Source organism: Chiloscyllium plagiosum, unplaced genomic scaffold, assembly GCF_037043375.1.
Source record: "Chiloscyllium plagiosum isolate Xiang-an unplaced genomic scaffold, Cpla_swu_hap1 HiC_scaffold_27, whole genome shotgun sequence".
NCBI classification, from domain to species: Eukaryota; Metazoa; Chordata; class Chondrichthyes; order Orectolobiformes; family Hemiscylliidae; genus Chiloscyllium; species Chiloscyllium plagiosum.
In genome coordinates, this window is record NW_028270165.1 from 88124673 (window position 1) to 88145828 (window position 21156).

Here is a 21156-nt window from a genome sequence, read left to right on the forward strand (position 1 = left end):
CCTGGTCGGCATGGACGAATTGGACCGAAGTGTCTGTTTCTGTGCTGTATACCTTTATTGAAACTGGTAGAATTCTGAAAGGGGCTTGACAGGATAGATGCAGATAAAATGCTCCTTTGGTGGGGAGGGTCATCGAATTCCGACAATGTGGAAGCGGGCCATTCAGCCCATTGATTCCTCTCTGGCCCTCCTGAACAGTATCCTACTCATACCCAACCCCTTACTCCGTATTTCCCATGGCCAAGCCACCCTAACCTGTACATCCCTGGTCACTATGGATAACTTAGCACGGCCAATTCTCCCTAACCTACACCCGAATCTATAAATTACCTTCTCAAGAATGTAATTTAAATGCAGAGCTTTTCTAAAAAAAATGTCAGTCTGACTCAACATTGGGACACAGACAGAATTCACACCTATTGTCTCTACTTATAAATAGGGCAACGTCTCTTCGAAATGTAGATTCATTTAGATATAACTGCGTCATTTTACATATGAAATGTAATCTCGTCCATTTAAACGTCTTTATTTGCAGAAATACCCGTCAAAATGTCCACGTCCCTTTTAAAATGCAGATTGCCCCCTTTAGATATGACGCCGTTCCGTTAGATGTCGGAATATCTGTTTAAATTGAGCCGTGAGCTTTCCCAATGTAGACAGGGCTCCTGGAAACGTGGCAGTGTCCCCCCTGCAGCTGCAGAGCGAGACAGGAGAGTTTGTTTTTGTGAATGAGCAGTTGTAGCGCGAGGTGGCTGTTGCTTGGTGACGGTGAGGCTCCCCCGGCCCCGCCCATCCCCCCGTGCAGACGTCACGCGGGGGCGAAGGCGGTTGGGAGGAGAAGTCGCTCGAGCGGGAGGGCGGCCGTTAGGAAAATGGCGCCGTGCGGCCTGGGGCAGACACCCGTCACTGGGCACCGCCGCCTTCCTGGCGCAGCTGCTGTGTCACGGCCACACCGGCCGGCTGTACAGCAGGCAGGAGCCGGTAAGCATTCTGGAGGCGGATGGGGTTAAGGGCCTGTTTGGGAACTCGTCGGCAGCCTGGGTGGTGGAGTTCTACTGGTCGTGGGGCGGCCCCTGTGTCAACTATGGGGCCACCTGGAAGGTACTGGGCCCGGGAGGTGAAAGGGGAGGCAGGTTGTGGGGGGACGGAGGGGAAGGAATGTGGGGCCTGTCCTGTCATAGTGACATTTTACACTCACTTTCCATCTGCTTTTACTGGCGCTTGTGCTGTTTACCCCTCACTGTTTGTTTAATCCTTGTGCTGTTTACCCCTCACTGTGTGTTTAATCCTTGTGCTGTTTACCCCTCACTGTGTGTTTAATCCTTGTGCTGTTTGCCCCTCACTGTGTGTTTAATCCTTGTGCTGTTTGCCCTTTGCTGTTACTTGTGCAATTGCTGAGGGTAGTGTGTAAATACTAGTGAAGAAGATTATGCACCAGCATGTATATGTTCCTCAGGCATTGAAGGGGCAGGATCTGTTGAGAATGGTTGGTCAAGTGTGTGGTGTACTAAACCTTGTTAATATGGGTATAGTTATGATTTGGAGATGCCAGTGTTGGACAGGGATGTACAAAGTTAAAAATCACACAACACCAGGTTATAGTCCAACAGGTTTAATCAGCTGATGAAGTAGCATCGCTCCGAAAGCTAGTGTGCTTCCAATTAAACCTGTTGGACTATAACCTGGTGTTGTGTGATTTTTTAACTGGGTATAGTTTGTTCCTTGGAAAATATACTTTTTATTATTTAGAGTCATAGAGATGTACAGCACGGAAACAGACCCATTTGTTAATATGGGTATAGTTATGATTTGGAGATGCCTGTCCATGCCAGCCAAATATCCTAAATTAATCTAGTCACATTTGTCAGCACTTGGCTCATATCCCTCTAAACCCTTCCTATTCATAGACCCATCCAGATGCCTTTTAAATGCTGTAATTATACCGGCTTCCACTACTTCCTCTGGCAGTTCATTCCATACAAGCACCACCCTCTGCATGGAAACGTTGCCCCTTAGGTACCTTTTATATCTTTCTGCTCTCGCCCTAAACCTATGCCCTCTAGTTGTGAACTTCACCCCAACACTGAGGAAAAGACATAAAAACATTGAGCAGCCAGACAAATGCAAAAGCAATAAAATATCGAGGCACATAGTGTAAAACAAATTATGGCTCTAATCCTTTTTGTTCTCTGAGGCATATGGACACTTAAAATTTGTCAATAACGTCAGCATTGCTACAGAGCATATTGTGTACACTCCTCAGTGTCAACACGCAGGGCACATGTTTGCCGGTGTCACCAAAACATTGGGCATGTTCCTCGCTGTCGGCAGAAAAGGGGCGAGACCTACTTTTGATGGACAAATAAGGAGCACTGGAGGACCAGAAGGAGAGTTGTCCTCATGCCAATTGGAGCTCCCCTATTGTCTGAATGCGGAAGGTGGACCATGAGCTTCTTAAGGTCCTGCTCCTCCTCTCACACTGAATGAAGATTGAGCTTCACCTCAGACTGCAACTTCCTTCCTCTGTCCAACATCTGTGAGTACAGCACTCTCTTTTCTCACCCCCTTTTCCATTTACGTTTCATTCTGGGGTTCAATTGTTGACTTGGAGCAACTGAAAGGAATGGGAATGAATCCAGTGAGGGGATAGACTCTGGAAAAGTTAGTCCATGCCTGTGTCTCAATTGGCAAAACAGACAAGCAGGGGTCTGGAAGAATGCAGCAAGCCAGGCAGTATCAGGAGGTGGAGAAGTCGACGTTTCGAGTGTAACCCTTGTTCAGGACTGGGGGTGAGTATAGGGAGAGCTGCAGAACAAGGGTATGCTGAGGGCAGGGTGATGAAGTGGGGATAGGTGTAAATAGGTAGAGGGTACGACTTGGTTGGTGAATGTGAGGAAGGAACCTAGTTGGTGGCAGGGAGGTGGAGGGGCAGGGGCTCGGAAGGGAGGTTATTTGAAATTGGAGAACTCACTGTTGAGTCCTTCGGGCTGTGGACTGCTCAGGTGGAAGATGAGATGTTGTTCCTCCAATTTGCACTTTGGTTTGTTGTGGCAATGGATGGGGCCAAAAATGGTCATGTCAGAAAGGGAGTGGGAAGGGGAATGAAAATGGGTGGTGACTGGGAGGTCCGGTCGGCCTCTGCAGACCTTGCTGCGATGCTCGGCGAACCGTTCCCCAAGTTTATGCTCATGCTCCCCAACGTAGAGAAGGCCACAGTTGGCAAATACAGTACCCCAACGTCAAGTTATAGCCTTTGCTGTGAAATAAAGTAGAAAGGTATATTGTTTAAATGGTGATATATTGGGATGTGGAGAAAGTGAGGACTGGAAATGCTGGAGATTAGAGTCAAAAAGTGTGGTGCTGGAAAAGCGCAGTAGGTCAAGCAGCATCCGAGCAGTAGGACAGTCGAGGTTTTGGGCGCAAGCCCTTCATCAAGAGTGATGCGTGGATGTTCAGGGGGCATCAGTGTCCATCTGTGCCAGTTGTCAGACAGGTGCAGCAGGCAATGAGCAAGGCAAGTGGTGTATTAGCAAGAGGAATTAAGTTCAGAAGCGGGGATGTCTTCCTGCAGTTGGGGGGTCATTGAATATTCGAGGAGATAGTGAGGTCTGCCGATGCTGGAGATCAGAGCTGAAAATGTGTTGCTGGAACAGCGCAGCAGGTCAGGCAGCATCCAGGGAACAGGAGAATTGACGTTTGATTCCTAAAGAAGGGCCTATGCCTGAAACGTCGATTCTCTTGTTCCCTGGATGCTGCCTGACCTGCTGCGCTGTTCCAGCAACACATTTTCAGGTCATTGAATATATTCAAGGCTGAGTTCATCTGATTTTTATGTGGATGTTTATGGGGAAGGCAAGAAAATGGTCTTGAGACAAGTACAGAACCGAGTTACAGAACCATACAAGCACAAAAACAGACCCTTCAGTCCAACTAGTCCATGCTGACTATGTTCACCAGCTAAACCAGTCCCATCTGCCAGTGCTTTGTCCCATACCCTTCTGAACATTTCCTAATCATGTAATTATCCAAATGTCTTTTAAACCTTGTAACTGTACCTGCACCCACCACTTCCTCTGGATATTCAGTCCACACGTGAACCACACTCTGTACATAAAAAATATTGTGCCCTTCAAGTCTTTTTAAAATCTCTTTCTCCTCTCACATTCAAAATTTGCTCCCTCATCTTGAAACCCCCAGCCTAGGGGAAGGACACCTGTCATTCACCTCATCTCTCCCCTCATGATTTTATAAACCTTGATAAGGTCAAATCTCCACCTCCTATGCTCCAGTGAAAAAAGTCCCAGCCCATCCACCTAGATGCAGGTAGATCCATATCCAGTCATGATCGGTTCAATGCTGGTCCCAATTCTCTCTCACGGTGTCCAGGACAGCAAGAGACCACAAGACGTAGGAGCAGAAATTAGACCACCAGGTCTGCTCATTCCATTCAATCATCGCTGATCAGTTTCTCAATCCCATTCTTCCACTTTCAAAAAAGTGAAAACGGACGGAGAGAGTGTGGGATGGAGATTTTCCGCTTCTAGGGAATAATAGAGGAAAGAGAGTTCAGTATAAATTAGAATTTTTGGGATCGGCTGATGAGCCGAGGAGTGTCAGTTGGAGTTTAATTTAGAGAAGTCTGAGGTTTGCATTTTGGTCAAGCAATCCAGGCAGGACTGATGCAGTTAGGGGAATGTTGCAAAATAAAGAGACCTTGGAGTGCAGGTTCATAGTTCCTTGAACGTGGAGTCTCAGGTGAATAGAATAGTGAAGAAGGCGTTTGGTTTGCTTTCCTTCATTGCTCAGAGCATTCAGTTTCGGAGTTGGGAGGTCATGTAATACACCCTTCCCCCTCAAATGTGTGGTATCCAACTGCTTCATTGTTTCTCGTGAATACAGCCCACACCTCCCACTACTGCCATAACATGAAAGCACAAGCTTTTGGAGTTCTGCTCTTTTATCAGGTGGTTGTGGAGAATAAGATCATGATCACAGAATTTATAGCCAAAGGAGTCCAGTGTCATGGAGTTTTGATACATTAAACAATTTAGATTAAATCTTCCATCTTTTAGAATGGGGTTCTGTTCTTTGGTATGTTAATCCCAGAACCTGTTTTCAGTAACTTTCTCAAGAACGTAATTTAAATGCAGAGCTTTTCTATCCAAAATGTCAGGCTGACTCGACATTGGGACCCAGACAGAATTCACACCGATTGAAGGTTAGGCTGGGACTTTTTTCACTGGAGCACAGGAGGTTGAAAGGTGAAGGTGTCGGGTGCCTCATTAGCAAGTTTGCAGATGACATTCAGATTGATGGAATATCAGATAGTGAAGGGGACTGTCAGATGATACTGCAGAATATAGATTGGAGAGTTGGGAAGAGAAATGGAGTTTAATCCAGACAAATGCGAGGTGATGCATTTTGGAAGGCGCAATTCGAGAGCAAACTATACATTAAATGGGAAGGTCCTGGGGGAAATTGATGTACAGAGAGATCTGGGTGTTCAGAACTATTGTTCTCTGAAGATGGCAATGTCTGTCAGTAGAGTGGTTAAGGCAGCATACAACATGCTTTCCATCATCGGACGGAGTATTGAGTACAAGAGCTGGCAGGTCATGTTAAAGTTATATAAGATTTTGGTTCGGCCACATTTGGAATACTGCTGTACAATTCCGGTCGCCAGATTTCCCAAAGGATGTGGATGCTTTGGAGAGGGTGCAGAGGAGGTTCACCAGGATGTTGCCTGTTATGGAGAGCGCTAACTATGAGGAGAGGTTGAGTACATTAGGAGTATTTTCATTGGAAATAAGGAGGTTGAGGAGGGGTCTTGATTGAGGCCTATAAAACCATGAGGCATGTAGACAGGGGTGGATAGGAAGAATTTTTTTTTCCCCCATAGGGGAAGACTTAATTACTAGGAGTCACGAGTTCAAAGTGAGAGGGGAAACGTTTGAGGGAGATCTACATGGAAAGTTCTTTACACAGAGGGTGGTGGGTGCCTCATGCAGTGGAGGCAGTAGGGCTGGGATCGATAGCGTCATTTAAGATGTATCTAGACAGATACATGAATCGGCAGGGAGCAAAGGGATACAGATCCTTAGAAAGTAGGCGGCAGGTTTAGATAGAGAATCTCGATCAGCATAGCCTTGGAGGGCTGAAGGGCCTGTTCCTGTGCTGTAGGGTTCTTTGTTCTCTTTATAGAGGTTTCCAAAACTATGAGGGGCATAGATAAGGTGAACGGCATGTGTCATTTCAAGATTAGGCCGCAAATTAAGGTGAGAGGAGAAAGATTTTAATAAGAGATGAGGAGCACCTTTTTTGTAAACAGAGTGGTTTGTGTGTGGAATAAATGTCCAGAGGAAATAGTGGATGCTGGTTGTGTAACAACATTTAAAAGACATTTGGATAAGTACATGAATAGGAAAGGTTCAGGGGGATATGGGCCAAACACAGGTAGGTGGGACTAGTTTAGTTTGTGAATATAGTCAGCATGGACTAGTTGGGCTGAAGGGTCTGTTTCTGTGCTGTATGACCCTTTAACTGTTCTGTACTGGTCTTAAAATCATTTTACTTGCCTTCCCCCAGAAACATCCACTTCTTTCTTGTTCTAAAATCAGACGAACTCAGCCTTGAATATATTCAATGACCCCCTAACTGCAGAGACTTCTGAACTCATTTCCTCTTGCTAATATACCACTTGCCTTGCTGATTGCTTGCTGCACCTGTCTGACAACTGGCAGTGACTGGTGTGGAAGGACGCTGAGGCCACTTTTTACATTCACACATCATTCCTGAGGAAGGGCTCATGCCTGAAACGTTGATTCTCCTGCTTCTCGGATGCTGTCTGATCTCCTGTGCTTTTCCAGTGCCACACTTTTCAACTGTCATCTCCAGCATCTGCAGTCCTCACTTTCTCCACATCCCAATATGTCACCATTTAAACAACGCACCTCCTTTCAGCGGTTATTTGTTCATAACTGAGGCTATAACTTCACACTGTGGGACTGCATTTGCCATGTGGTTGCCAATTGAGATACAGACCTGATCCAACGTTTCCCGACTCTGTCCCCTCCCTGGATTCACTCACTTTCTTCAGTTGCTGCAAGTCAACAATTGGCTTCTCATTGGTCCATTTGAAGAAGGATTTGCGCCATTTTTGCAGACAGCGAAGAGCATGAATGGCTTTTGTTGAACCAGCATGGAAACAGACCCTTCGGTCCAACCCGTCCATGCCGACCAGATATCCCATCCCAATCTAGTCCCACCTGCCAGCATTTGGCCCATATCCCTCCAAACCCTTCCTATTCATGTACCCATCCAAATGCCTCTTAAATGTTACAATTGTACCAGCCTCCACCACTTCCTCTGGCAGCTCATTCCATACACGTACCACTTTCTGTGTGAAAACGTTTCCCAGTAGGTCTCTTTTATATCTTTCCCCTCTCACCCTAAACCTATGGCCTCTAGTTCTGGACTCCCCAACCCCAGGGAAAAGACTTTGTCTATCTATTCTATCCATGCCCCTTTGTAGACCTCAGCTTCCGACGCTCCAGGGAAAATAGCCCCAACCTGTTTAGCCTCTCCCTATACCTCAAATCCTCCAACCCTGGCAACATCCTTGTGAATCTTTTCTGAACTCTTTCAAGTTTCACAAAATCTTTCCAATAGGAAGGAGACCAGAATTGCACACAATATTGCAACAGTGGCCTAACCAATGTCCTGTACAACCGCCACATGACCTCCCAACTTCTGTACTCAATACTCTGACCAATAAAGGAAAGCATACCAAACACCACCTTTACAGTTCTATCTATCTGCGACGCCAGTTTCAAGGAGATATGAACCTGCACTCTGAGGTGTCTTCGTTCAGGAACACTCCCTAGGACCTTACCATTAAGTGTATAAGTCCTGCTAAGATTTGCTTTCCCAAAATGCAGCACTTCACATTTATCTGAATTAAACTCCATCTGCCACTTCTCAGCCCATTGGCCAATCTGGTAAAGATCCTGTTGTAATCTGAGGTAACCCTCTTCACTGTCCACTGCACCTCCAATTTTGGTATCATCTGCAAACTTACTAACTGTACCTCTTATGCTCGCATCCAAATCATTAACGTAAATGACAAAATGTAGAGGGCCCAGCACCGATCCTTCTGGCACTCCACTGGTCACAGGCCTCCAGTCTGAAAAACAACCCTCCATCACCACCCTCTGTCTTCTACCTTTCAGCCAGTTCTGTATCCAAATGGCTAGTTCTCCCTGTATTCCATGAGATCTAATCTTGCTAATCAGTCTCCCATGGGGAACCTTGTCGAACGCCTTACTGAAGTCTATATGTATCACATCTACCGCTCTGCCCTCCTCAATCCTCTTTACTTCCTCAAAAAACTCCAAATTTGAGACATGATTTCCCACACAAAAAGCCATGTTGACTATCCCTAATCAGTCCTTGCCTTTCCAAACACATGTACCACCTGTCCCTCAGGACTCCCTCCAACAACGTGCCCGCCACCGATGTCAGGCTCACTGGTCTATAGTTCCCTGGCTTGTCCTTACCACCCTTCTTAAACAGTGGCACCACGTTAGCCAACCTCCAGTCTTCTGGCACATCACCTGACATGTGCAGTGTGCTCTATGGAGATGCTGTTCCTGATGGATTTAAAGTGTCCAAATGCCACAATTTCTTCCCCTGTCACTCGACATAACCGCGCACGCTGCTCGCTGTGTTTGATGTTCATCTTCCCTATAACCCTCATGATTTTATAAATCTCAAATGAGGTCACCCCTCAACCTCCTGTGCTCCAGTGAAGAGTGTCTCAGCCTCTCCTTACAACTCAAACCCTCCAGTCCTGGCAACATCCTGGTAAATCTTTACTGAACCCTTTCTAATAGAATTCTTCCTATTACAGGGCCACCAGAAGCGTTCTCAGTACTCTACAAGTGGCTTCACCAACATCCTGTACAACTTCAACATTATGTCCCAGCTCCTTTATTCAATGGTGTGAACAATTAAGGTAAGTGTGCTGAATGCCTTCTGAAGCTTCCTTCCAACCAGTGACGCAACTTTCAAAGAAGTATATATCTGAACCCCCCCCCCCCGCCCCCCCACCATATCCCTCTGTACAAGCCCTGCCCTTCCTTATTTTGGCAAAATGCAACCCCTCACCTTTTATCTATACACATGTTCTCTCTCAGACATACACACATACACGCCCCCCCAACACACACACCCTTTCACAGGCTTCTCCTCCATCACACTCACTTTACCAAGCATGTGCACACATACTCTCTTACACACACTCTCATGCTGCACACATACATATAACAATGTGGTGCATTTGCAGAATTATATTTGCAGATATATTCAATTTTGCACAAAACGCACAATATGCAGGTAGTCAATCCATGTAATATTTTATAAATTCCTAGTTTGGAAATAGAACCAGTCGAATTTAAGATTGGGATACTCTCACACCTTTCATGCATTGTCTGGACTGAGATGTCACCTGTTTTTCAAAAAGACCTTAAGTGATCTTGAGAATATGACTTAATAGTAGTACTGTGATGTACACATTAATGAACTAAAACCTGTAACCCATTCTAAAAGATGAAAGATTTAACAGCAATCTACGTTTGTCAATATATCATCAGTTGCATGACACTGATCTTTTGCTCTTAACTCTGTGTCTTATGATCCTGCTCCACAGTTACCCGATGAAGGAGCAGCACTCCGAAAGCTGGTGCTTCCAAATAAACCTGTTGGACTATAACCTGGTGTTGTGATTTTTAAACCGTGTCCAACCTAGTCCAACAGCAGCACCTCCACCTCGTTTCTAGTGAACACAGCCCATACTTCCCAGTGCTGCCAGTAAACTGCCGATGAAACGATGCACTCCTGAAAAATTTATAGTATCTAACGAAACCAGCTACTCATTCACTGCTCCATCTAATACACAACATTGGAAACTTAGTGCAGAAGGCTGCAAGAAATGAGCAGCTTTAAAACAAAAACCGCTTGGAGCTTTCGATGAGAGCCTGAGCCCAGCAGTACGTTCTGGTTACCTTTTATTTTGTGTCCCAACATGGTTACAGCTTCAGATCCCCCACCCCTCCCCCAGCAAAAAGGGCAGAGAAAAAGTAGCTGTTTTTTAGACAACTCCACCACAGGGGAGAGGAGCAAATGGTGGGGCAAGGCCAACAGCAGGCCCCCACACTACGCCTGCATTGCCTTGCACAGTTTACAAAAATCCCTTCCCCTTCAGAGACTCCCCACAGTGTGGGAGCAGGCCAACTGGCCCAAAGACTACACACCGATCCTCCGAAAGGTAACCCACCCACACAATTCCCCTATTGCTCAACATTTACCCCTGACTAATGCACCTAACCTGCACATCCCTGGGCACTATCTGAACCTGGACAAAGTTAAAAATCTCACAACACCAGGCTAAGTCCGACAGTTTATTTGGAAACACGAGCTTCGGAGCACTGCTTCTTCATCAGGTGATTGTGGACAATAAGATCATATGGCACAGAATTGATAGGAAAACATTACAGTGCCCTGCCACTGAACTGATACATTGAACAAACCCTTCGGCCCAACAAGTCCACACCGACCCGCCGAAGCGAAACCCACCCATACCCCTACATTTACCCCTTACCTAACACTACGGGCAATTTAGTATGGCCAATTCACCTGACCCTGCACATCTTTGAACTGTGGGAGGAAACCGGAGCACCCGGAGGAAACCCACGCAGACACGGGGAGAACGTGCAAACTCCACACAGTCAGTCGCCTGAGGCGGGAATTGAACCCGGGTCTCTGGCGCGGTGAGGCAGCAGTGCTAACCACTGTGCCACCGTGCCGCCCACTAAGTTACAAAATGCGGGGTCAAAGCTTTAACAGAAATCCAGCAAAGCTGAGAACAGACCGACATCTTAGTCTGTGGGAACAGGAGGATCAACACAGGACAGAAATCAGGGCCTGAAATCTGAGCTGACACCAGACCACCGTGTGATCAGTGCTTTGATTAGCAGCATCCTTCTACATCAGTCAATGCCAGTTGTCAGACAGGTGCAGCAAGGCAAGTGGTATATTAACAAGTTGAACTGAGATTAGAAGTGGGGATGTCTTCCTGCAGTTAGGGGGTCATTGAATATATTCAAGGCTGAGTTCATCTGATTTTTGAACAATAAAGTGTGGATTTCTTTGAGCGCAAGAGGTTTTTTTTTATTTTGAATGGTTTATGTGTTGGATGCAGGTACAGTATCCACGTTGAAGGTGGAAGGCAAGAAAATGGTTTTAAGACCACGACAGAACAGTTACGTTAGACAGCACAGAAACGGACCCTTCAGTCCAACTATTCCATGCTGCCTATGTTCTCAAACTAAACTGGTGCCACTTGCCAGTGTTTGGCCCATATCCGTCCGCACCGTGCCTCTTCATATACTTATCCAAATGTCTTTTAAACGTTGCATCTGAATGTGCATCCACCACTTCCTCTTTACATTCACTCCACACGTGAAACACTCTGTTTATAAACAAACTTTTCCTGATTCTGTCCGCTCCGTGAATTCATTCCCTTTCCTTTCGGTTGCTGCAAGTCGTAAATTGAAGCCCAGAATGAAAAACATGGAAAAGGAGTTGTGAAGAGAGTACCATACACTCAGATGGTTGACAGAATAAGGAGGTTGCAGTCTGGAGCAAACTCAATCTTCATTCAGAGAGAGCAGCAGCAGCTTCCGAAGCTCATGTTCCAACGTCTGCATTCAGACAATAGGAAGGCTCTGATTGGCAGGAGGACCAGTCACCTTCCGGTCCTCCAGGGCTCCTGACTGGCCTCTTTCACTACCCTGTCTCCCAATGATGCAACTTTCAAAGAACTATGTACCTGATTTGGAGATGCCGGTGTTGGACAGGGGTGTGCGAAGTTAAATTTCACACAATACCAGGTGATACTCTAACAGGCTCATTTGTAAGCACTAGCATTTGGAGCACTGCTCTTTCATCAGGTGGTTGTGTCTTATGATCCTGTTCCACAAACACCCAATGAAGAAGCTCGTGCTTCCAAATAAGCCAGTTGGACGATAACCTGGTGTTGAGTTTTAACTTTATCCACCCCAGTCCAACACCGGCACCTCCACATCATGTCTAGTGAACCAAGCACACACTTCTCAGTGCTGCCAGGAAACTACAATGCTGATGACATTGCACTCCTGAAAATTTTACAATTTCTAACAATGCTGGCTACTCATTCACTGCTGCAACCGATACACAAACATTGGAAACATAGTACAGGAGACTGTCAGAAATGAGCACAGCAGGTCAGGCAGCATCTGAGGAGCAGGAACATCAACGTTTCTGGCAAAAACCTGAGGAAGGGCTTTTGCCCGAAATGTCAATTTCCCTGGTCCTCGCATGCTGCCTGACCTGCAGTGCTTTGCTAGCACCACTCTAATCTTGACTCTGATCTCCAGCATCAGCAGTTCTCACTTTCACATGTAAAATGAGCAGTTTTAAAACAAAAACCTGTTGCAGTTTAAAGCTCTCAGTGAGAGTCTGAGCTCAGTGTGAAGTTCAGGTAATCTTTATTGTGACCCAACTTTGTTACAGCTTCAGAATCTCCCAGCAGAAAGGCGTAGAAAAAGTAGCAATTTTTTAAAAATCGCTCAAGGTCAAAGTGCAACCCCTCACTTTCTTCATTATTGGTCACCACTGAGTCGTCCCTTTGTAACTGCATCCTTGGTACAGCCTTAACCTGGAGGAAGTATTGCCTCACTCAGCAATTTCAACCTGTATTCCAATCAAGTTGGATGAGCAGCGTAGAGTCCACCAGACTGTTGTGGGGCTGGAGTCACGTGTAGGCCAGACCGGGTAAAGGATGCAGCTGGGACGACTGCTCTAATAACTGCTCAAGTCTTCCCTAAAAAAGAACTGAGTGAATCAGATGGGGGTTTTCTTCCACCCCCACCCCACCGACAATGGTTTCACCGTTAGATTCTGAACTCCAGATTTCTGACCAAATTCGAATTCCACCATCTGTCGCGGTGGGAATCGAACTCGGGAGCCACTGGAACTGGGTTGATAGTCCAGTTAATAAAGGCACTCGGCCGTCATTCTTTCACTCCCCTGCAATGCCACATGATCCCGCTGGTGGCTCCGCAGGTGGGAGGAGCAGTTGAAGGCCTCTCCCCTGCGTGGACTCACGGTGCCTCAGCAGGGCAGAGGCCTGGAAAAAGGCCTACCCCGACACTGTGTAGGGGAACGGCCTCTTCCCCCGTGTGGACCCACTGGTGGATCAGCAAGAAGGAAGCCTGGGTAAAGGCCTACCCGAACTCTGGGCAGCTGAAGGGCCTCTTCCCCTGTGTGGACCCGTTGGTGCCTCAACAGGTTGGAGGATTCGCGGAATGTCTTTCTGCACTCGGGGCAGCTGAAGGGCCTCTCCCCCGTGTGGACCCACCGGTGCCTCAGCAGGGCAGAGGCCTGGGTAAAGGCCTTCCCGCACTCAGGGCAGCTGATTCCCTGCTGTGACTACACTGTGCCTGGATTGTTGACTGGCTGGGAGATTGTGGATTGAGGCTTGATTGACTGAATGTTTGTTTAATCCAGAAGGTGTCGAAGGGGGGGCGGTTCAGAGCTTCAACAGACATCCAGCAGAGCTGAGAACAGACAGACATCCACATGCCTTTTAAATGTTGTAATTGTGCCAGCCTCTACCACTTCCTCTGGCAGTTCGTTCCATACATGCACCACCCTCTGAAGTGGTTGCCCCTCCAATCTCTTAAATCATTCCACTCTCACCTCAAACATATGCCTTCTAGTTTTGGACTGCCAAACCCTGGGGAAAAGACCTTAGGGTTTCCCCTCTATCCATGGCCCTTACAAAGGTCTATAAGTTTACCCCTCAGCCTCGGATGCTCCATGGAAAATGCCCCTGGCCTATTCTTTTCTGACCCCTTTCAAAGTTTCATAACATCTTTCCTACAGCAGGGAGACCAGAACTAACTGCAGTATTCCAAAAGTGGCTTTACCAACATCCTGGACAGCCACAACATGACCTCCCAACTCATCTACTCAATGCTCTGACCAACAAAGGCTATCCTGTCTACCTGAGAACTATGGAACCTGCACTCCAAGGACTCTTTGTTCTGCAACATTCCCCATAACTGTGTCAGTCCTGCCTGGATTACTTGACCAAAATGCAACAACTCACATTTCTCCAAATTAAATTCCATTTACCACTCTTTGGCCCATCCGATCAATTCTAATTTATAGTGAACTCACTTTTCTCTCTCATTCCCTAGAAGCTGAAAATCTCCATCCCACACACACTCCCTCCATTCTCACTTTGCTGACCCTAATCCCTGCTGTACCTCATCCTGAAGGGTCTGGTTCATGCTGATTAACAGGCCCGCACTCGGGGGAGGTGGGGGGGGGGGTGTCTAATTGAAACATACATAATCTTCAAAGCCCGGACAGAGTGGACATTGCGAAGATGTTTCCATTGGTAGGACAGACTCGGGCCAGAGGGCACAGCCTTAGAGTAAATGGAAGACCTTTTAGAACGGAGAAACTTCTTCAGCCAGAGAGCGGTGAATCTGTGGAATCTATTTCCACAGAAGGCTGTGCAGGCTAGGTCACTGAGGATATTTAAAACTGAGACAGATAGGTTCTTGAGTATCAAGGGGATCAAAGGTTACGGGGAGAATGGGGCAGGTGGGACTAGTTTAGTTTGTGAACACAGTCAGCATGGTCTAGTTGGATTGAAGGGTCTGTTTGTGCTCTCTGGCTCTGTAACTGTTCTAAACTGGTCTTGAAACCATTTTCATGCCTTCCTCTTGTTCAAAAATCCAATTAAGATCATGGCTAATCTATTCACCATCTGAGATCCTCCTCCCTGCATTGTCCCAACTACCCTTAATTCCCCTACCATTGCAAAAACCCATCCAATTGTGTCTTGAATATACTTAATGAAGCTGCCTCTACTGCTTCCTGGGGCAGAGAATTCCATCGATACACTACACTCCAGATAAAGCAGTTCCTCCTCATCTCTGTCCTAAATTTACTCCTCCTAATCTTGAGCCTGGTTTCATTCACCAGCAGAAATGACTCAATAAGTAGAGTTTCATCCTCACAGTGCAATGAATTCCCACTTTGCACCAAAACCTCGGATTTACTCACTCACTCAGTTGCTGTCTCACAAATGCAAGATTTCATTGTACCTTCTACTCCCATTAAGGGCAAAACATCTTTGAAAAGTCCTCAGAAACACTTCTGCTCTCACCGAAGATGATTAGAGTCATACAGCACAGAAACAGACCCTTTGTCCATCCACATTAAGGGCAAAGCATCTTTGAAAGCTGCTCTGAAACTCCAGCCTTCACAATCACACTTCTGCTCTCACTGAAGATGATTAGAGTTATATAGAACCGAATCAGACCCTTTGTCCATCCACACATCATTCCTGATGAAGTGCTCGGGACCGAAATGTCGACTCTCCTGGTCCTCAGATGCTGCCTGACTTACCACCTTTTTCAGCACCACACTTTGACTCTAATCTCCAACATCTGCAGTTCTCACTTTCTCCACATCCCACAGTATCACCATATAAACAATACATCTCCTTCCTGCTTTTTTGTTTCATAGCAAAGACTATAACTTCACATTGAGATACTGCATTTGCCACGTGTTTGTAAATTGTGGTCTTCTCGACTTCCGGGAGTCTGAGCATAAACTTGGGGAACGGATTGGCGAGCATCACAGCTGGGTCCGCAGAGGCTGACCAGACCTCCCAGTCACCATCGATTTTAATTCCCCTTCCCACTCCCTTTCTGACAAGAACATCATAGGCTTCCTCTATTGCCACAACGAACCAAACCGCAAATTAGGGAACAACACCCCATCTTCCGCCCGGGCAGACTACAGCCTGCAGGACCCAACATCGAGTACTCCAATTTCAAATAACCTCCCTTTCCATCACCCGACTCCCTTCTCAGCCCCATGCCCCTCACTACCACTCCTTCCTGCCACCAACCTGATTTCTTCCACCCAATGATTAATCTGACCGATTCTTCACCTGTCCCCACTTTAGCTCCCGGTCCTGGCACCCATCCCCAGCCCTGAAGAAGGGTTACACCCGAAATATCGACTTCTACACCTCGTGATGCTGCCTGATTTGCTGTGCCCTTCCAGCCTCCTGTCTGTCTATTTTGCCAATTGAGACACAGACCTCGATCACTTTTTCATAGTCCGTCCCCTCCCTGGGTTCAATCCCTTTCCTTTCAGTTGCTGTAAGTCAACAATTGAACTCCGGAAAGAAATAGAAATGGCAAAGGGGACGAGAAAAGAGAGTGCTGTACTCACAGATCTTAGACAGAGGAAAGAATTTGCAGTCTGGGTGAAGCTCAATGTTGATTCAGAAAGAGGAGCGGGAGTAGCAGCTTCAGAAATTCATGGTCCAACTTCCGCATTCAGACAATGGGGTGGCTCTGATTGGCAGGAGGACCAGTTTTGTTTTGGTCCTCCACGGTTCCCTATTGGACCATCAAACGAAGGTCGCGCGCCATTTTTTGCGGAAAGCGATGAGCATGCCCAGTGTTTAGCTGACACCGGTGGGCATGTGCACTGCGTTACTGACACCGGGAAACATGCAGTATGCTCACTAGGGATGCTGGTGTTCCTGTCAGATTTTAAGAGTCCAAATGCCAATACGACAAAAAAGGGGTCGAGCTACAATTTGTTTTTCCCTGTGATTCGACATTGTATTGTTTTTGCATTCTGTCTGGCTGCTCAACTTTTGTATGTCTTTTCCCCACGTTGCGCGAGTCCAGAACTGGAGGGCATGGGTTTAGGGTGAGAGGGGAAAGATTTCAGAGGGGCAACCTTTTTGCACAGAATGCTGGTGGGGATCAGCCAGAGGAAGTGGTGGAGACCAGTACAATGATAATATTTAAAATGCATCTGGATGGGGATATGAATAGGACAGATTCAGAGGGATAAGGGGCCAAATGCTGGCAAATGGGTCACTAGATTAATTTAGGATATCTGGTCGGCATAGACCGAAGGGTATGTTTCTGTGCTCTGTGACGCTATTTCTAGATAGTTGGAACCAACTTCACAAGACTAGGACTAGGCCATTCACCCCTTACAGTCAAGATCAGAGTGGTGTTGGAAATCACAGCAGGTCAGGCAGCATCCAAGGAGTAGGAAAATTGATGTTTCAGGCAAAAGCCTCGAATGCTGCTTGACCAGCTGTGCTTTTCCAGCACCACTCTAATCTTGACTCTAATCTCCTGCATCTGCAGTGCTCATTTTCGCCCATTCACCCCTTCCAGCCTGTCCTGAGCGGTGGCCTGACTGCGTTTATTTCAGTGAAAGAATCAGACAGATTTCAGCAGCTCTTTTAAAAAATTTGAACACGCTTTCTGGCTTTAACGATGTTTCTGAAGATATCATTTTAGGTTTAGGGTGTAGGTTTGATATCCAGACGTTTCATCACCTGGCTAGGTAACATCTTCAGTGGCGACGCCAAGTGAAGCGAAGCTGTTGTCTCCTGCTTTCTATTAATTTCTTTCTCCTGGATGGGGTTCCTGGGGTTTGTAGTGATGTCATTTCCTGTTCGTTTTCTGAGAGGCTGATAGATGGTATCTCAGTCTATGTGTTTGTTTATGGCGTTGAGGTTGGAGTGCCAGGCCTCTAGGAATTCTCTGGCAAGTCTTTGCTTAGCCTGCCCCAGGATAGATGTGTTGTCCCAGTCGAAATGATGTTTTTTTTCATCCATGTGTAGGGCTACGAGGCCTGGCACTCCAAGCACAACACCATAAACAAACACATAGATCTACATGCCATCTGTCAACCCCTCAGAAAACGAACAGGAAATGACATCACCACATACCCCAGGAACCCCATCCAGGAGAAAGATATAAATAGAAAGCAGGAGACACAGCTTCGCTTCACTTGGAGATCGCCACTGATGATGTTACCTAGCCAGGTGATGAAACGTCTGGATATCAAACCTACAGCCCAGCGAGCAAACCTACACCCTAAACCTCAACCTGAGCTACAAACCTTGCAAAAACCATTTTAGGTATTCTCAATTTTGAAGATCAGCCATTTATCACCCCTCCCAACTCCCAGGTAGAGTCATTACTATCCATTATCTCTCTCTCTCTCTCTGTTCTTTGAAGGGCTTGATACAGCGGTCAAAGATGGTTCGAGGCTTGAGAAAGGACGGGTGTGGTGGGGGCTGGGGAGAATAGAGACCAAAAGGATGGGGGACAGAGAGAGAGAGAAAATGGCAGTCAGAGGGTGGGGGTAGAGAGAGAGAATGAGTGGGGTTGATAGAGAGATTGAGTGGGGAAGAGAGAGTGGGCGTGGCGGAGAGGTGGGGAAGGGCAGGGTGTTACTAGGCACACAGATACACAAGATGGCTACTGAGCCATCAGTTGGCCAACTTGACACACAAGATGGCCGCTGGATCACAATATGGAGAGAAACAGCAGAGCAGATACAGACACTGCCTGGGGCCACCAGAATGCCAGCACAATCGACTCACAACCCAGGTGATTAGTTTAAGGCGGGTGGGGGAGAGAATACACATAAGTAATGAACACTGCCCGCTGAAGTGTCTGGGTCCAGCCAACACCTCTTATAGAAGTGTCAGCGGAGCAGGTAAGGGCTGTTTGGCAGGGGCTGCTTGAAGGCTCGGTGACGTTTGTTTAACGGTTTAAATTTGAAAGTTTTTTTTTTAAAAAGCGCGAAGCGGATCTGGAAGTTGGTGTAGCGTAAGCTTACCTGGGTAGGTTTCTTTCCCTATAAAAGCACGCAGGAGAGGAACCCGAGGCACTGCAGAGGTGCCTAACCTAATAATAAGAACCGTTGTGGTTAGTAGGTAAGTGCTGCATTTTGCTTGTTCTATTCTTGGACCTAGTTTGTTTTTAAAAGGTTACTTTTAGAGGGATGGCAGTGAAGGCAGTGCAATGTTCCTCTTGCAACATGTTTGAGGTGAGGGATGCCATGTTCGTCCCTGCTGATTACTCTTGCAGGAAGTGCACCCATCTCCAGCTCCTCCAAGACCATGTTAGGGAACTGGAACTGGAGTTGGATGAACTTAGGATCATTCGGGAGGCAGAGGGGGTCATAGATCGGAGCTTTAGGGAAGTAGTAACTCCAAAGATTGCAAACAGATGGGTGACAGTGAGGGGGACTGGGAAGAAGCAGCCAGTGCAGGGACCCCTGCGGCCGTTACCCTCAAGAACAAGTATACCATTTTGGATACTTGTGGGGGGGATGACTTACCAGGGGTAAGCAATGGGGTTCAGGCCTCTGGCATGGAGCCTGTCCCCGTTGCTCAGAAGGGAAGGGTGGAGAAGAGCAGAGCAATAGTTCGGGGCACAGATAGGCGGTTCTGTGGGGGCGAGAGAGACTCACGTTTGGTATGTTGCCTCCCAGGTGCAAGGGTACGTGACGTCTCTGATCGTGTTTTCCGGATCCTTAAGGGGGAGGGGGAGCAGCCTGAAGTCGTGGTCCACATTGGTACAAACGACATAGGTAGGAAGAGGGTTGAGGATGTTAGGCAGGCTTTCAGGGAGCTAGGTTGGAAGCTCAGAGTTAGAACAAACAGAGTTGTTGTCTCTGGTTTGTTACCCGTGCCACAGGATAGAGAGTCGAGGAATAGGGAGAGAGAACAGTTAAATGCGTGGCTACAGGGATGGTGCAGGAGGGAGGGATTCCAGTATCTGGATAACTGGGGTTCTTTCTGGGGAAGGTGGGACCTCTATAAACAGGATGGTCTGCACCTGAACCTGAGGGGCACCAGTATCCTTGGGGGGAGGTTTGCTAGTGCACTTTGGTGGGGGGGGGGGGGGGTTTAAACTAATTCTACAGAGGCATGGGAACCTAGACTGTAGCTTTAGGGTGCAGGACCTGGAGTGTAGGGAGGTTAGGAACATGGCATCAATCTCAGAGGAGGGTGCCTGTAAACAGGAAAGTGGCTTGAAGTGTGTATACTTCAATGCAAGAAGTATATGAAATAAGGTAGGTGAACTTGCAGCATGGATTGGTACCTGGGATTTCGATGTTGTGGCTATTACGGAGACATGGGTAGAACAGGGACAGGATTGGCTGTTGCAGGTTCCAGGGTTTAAATGTTTTAGTAGGGTCAGAGGGGGGGGGGGGGTAAAAGAGGGGAAGGTGTGGCATTGCTTGTCAAAGATAGTATTACAGCGGTGGAAAGGACGATGGATGAAGACTCGCCATCTGAGGTAGTTTGGGCTGAGGTTAGGAATAGGAAAGGTGAGGTCACCCTGTTAGGAGTTTTCTACAGGCCTCCTAATAGTCCTAGAGACGTAGAAGAAAGGATTGATTCAGGAGAAGAGTGAAAGTAATAGGGTGGTTGTTATGGGGGACTTTAACTTTCCAGATATTGACTAGGAAAGCTATAGCTCGAGTTCGTTAGATGGGTCGGTGTTTGTCCAATGTGTGCAGGAGGGTTTCCTGACACAATGTGTAGACAGGCCAACAAGAGGTGAGGCCATACTGGATTTGGTTCTGGATAACGAACCAGGCCAGGTGTTAGAATTGGAGGTAGGTGAGCACTTTGGGGACAGCGACCACAATTCGGTGACTTTTACTCTAGTGATGGAGAGGGATAAGTGTGCACTGCAGGGCAAGAGTTATAGCTGAGGGCAGAGAAATTATGATATGGTGAGGCACGACTTAGGATGCGTGGCTTGGAAAAGTAGGCTTCAAGGGAAGGGCGCAATTGATATGTGGAGCTTGTTCAAGGAGCAACTATTGAGTGTTCTTGATAAGTATGTACCTGTCAGGCAGAGAGGAAAGGGTCGTGTGAGGGAACCGTGGTTTAATAAGGAATTGGAATCCCTTGTTAAAGGGAAGAGGGCGGCCTATGTAAAGATGAGGTGTGAAGGTTCAATTGGGGCGATTGATAGTTATAAGGTAGCCAGGAAAGATCTGAAGAGAGAGCTAAAAGCAGCAAGGAGGGGACATGAAAAGTTCTTAGTTGGTAGGTATAGGGAAAACCCAAAGGCTTTCTATAGGTATGTCAGGAATAAAAGAATGACTAGAGTAGGAATAGGTCCAGTCAAGGATAGTAGTGGGAAGTTGCGTGTGGAGGCTGAAGAGATTGGGGAAGACACTGAA

The 21156-nt window shown here is 47.0% G+C and overlaps 1 protein-coding gene across 1 annotated transcript in view; it reads left to right on the forward strand.

Annotated features, from left to right (window-relative positions):
• LOC148144900 (uncharacterized) overlaps nt 1-21156 on the forward strand; it is a 492750-nt gene that overhangs the window by 184785 nt on the left and 286809 nt on the right. The window contains exon 2 of the transcript XR_015751670.1: nt 8909-9013. The gene's annotated coding sequence lies outside the window, so the exon portion shown is untranslated. The remainder of the gene's footprint in view (nt 1-8908; nt 9014-21156) is intronic.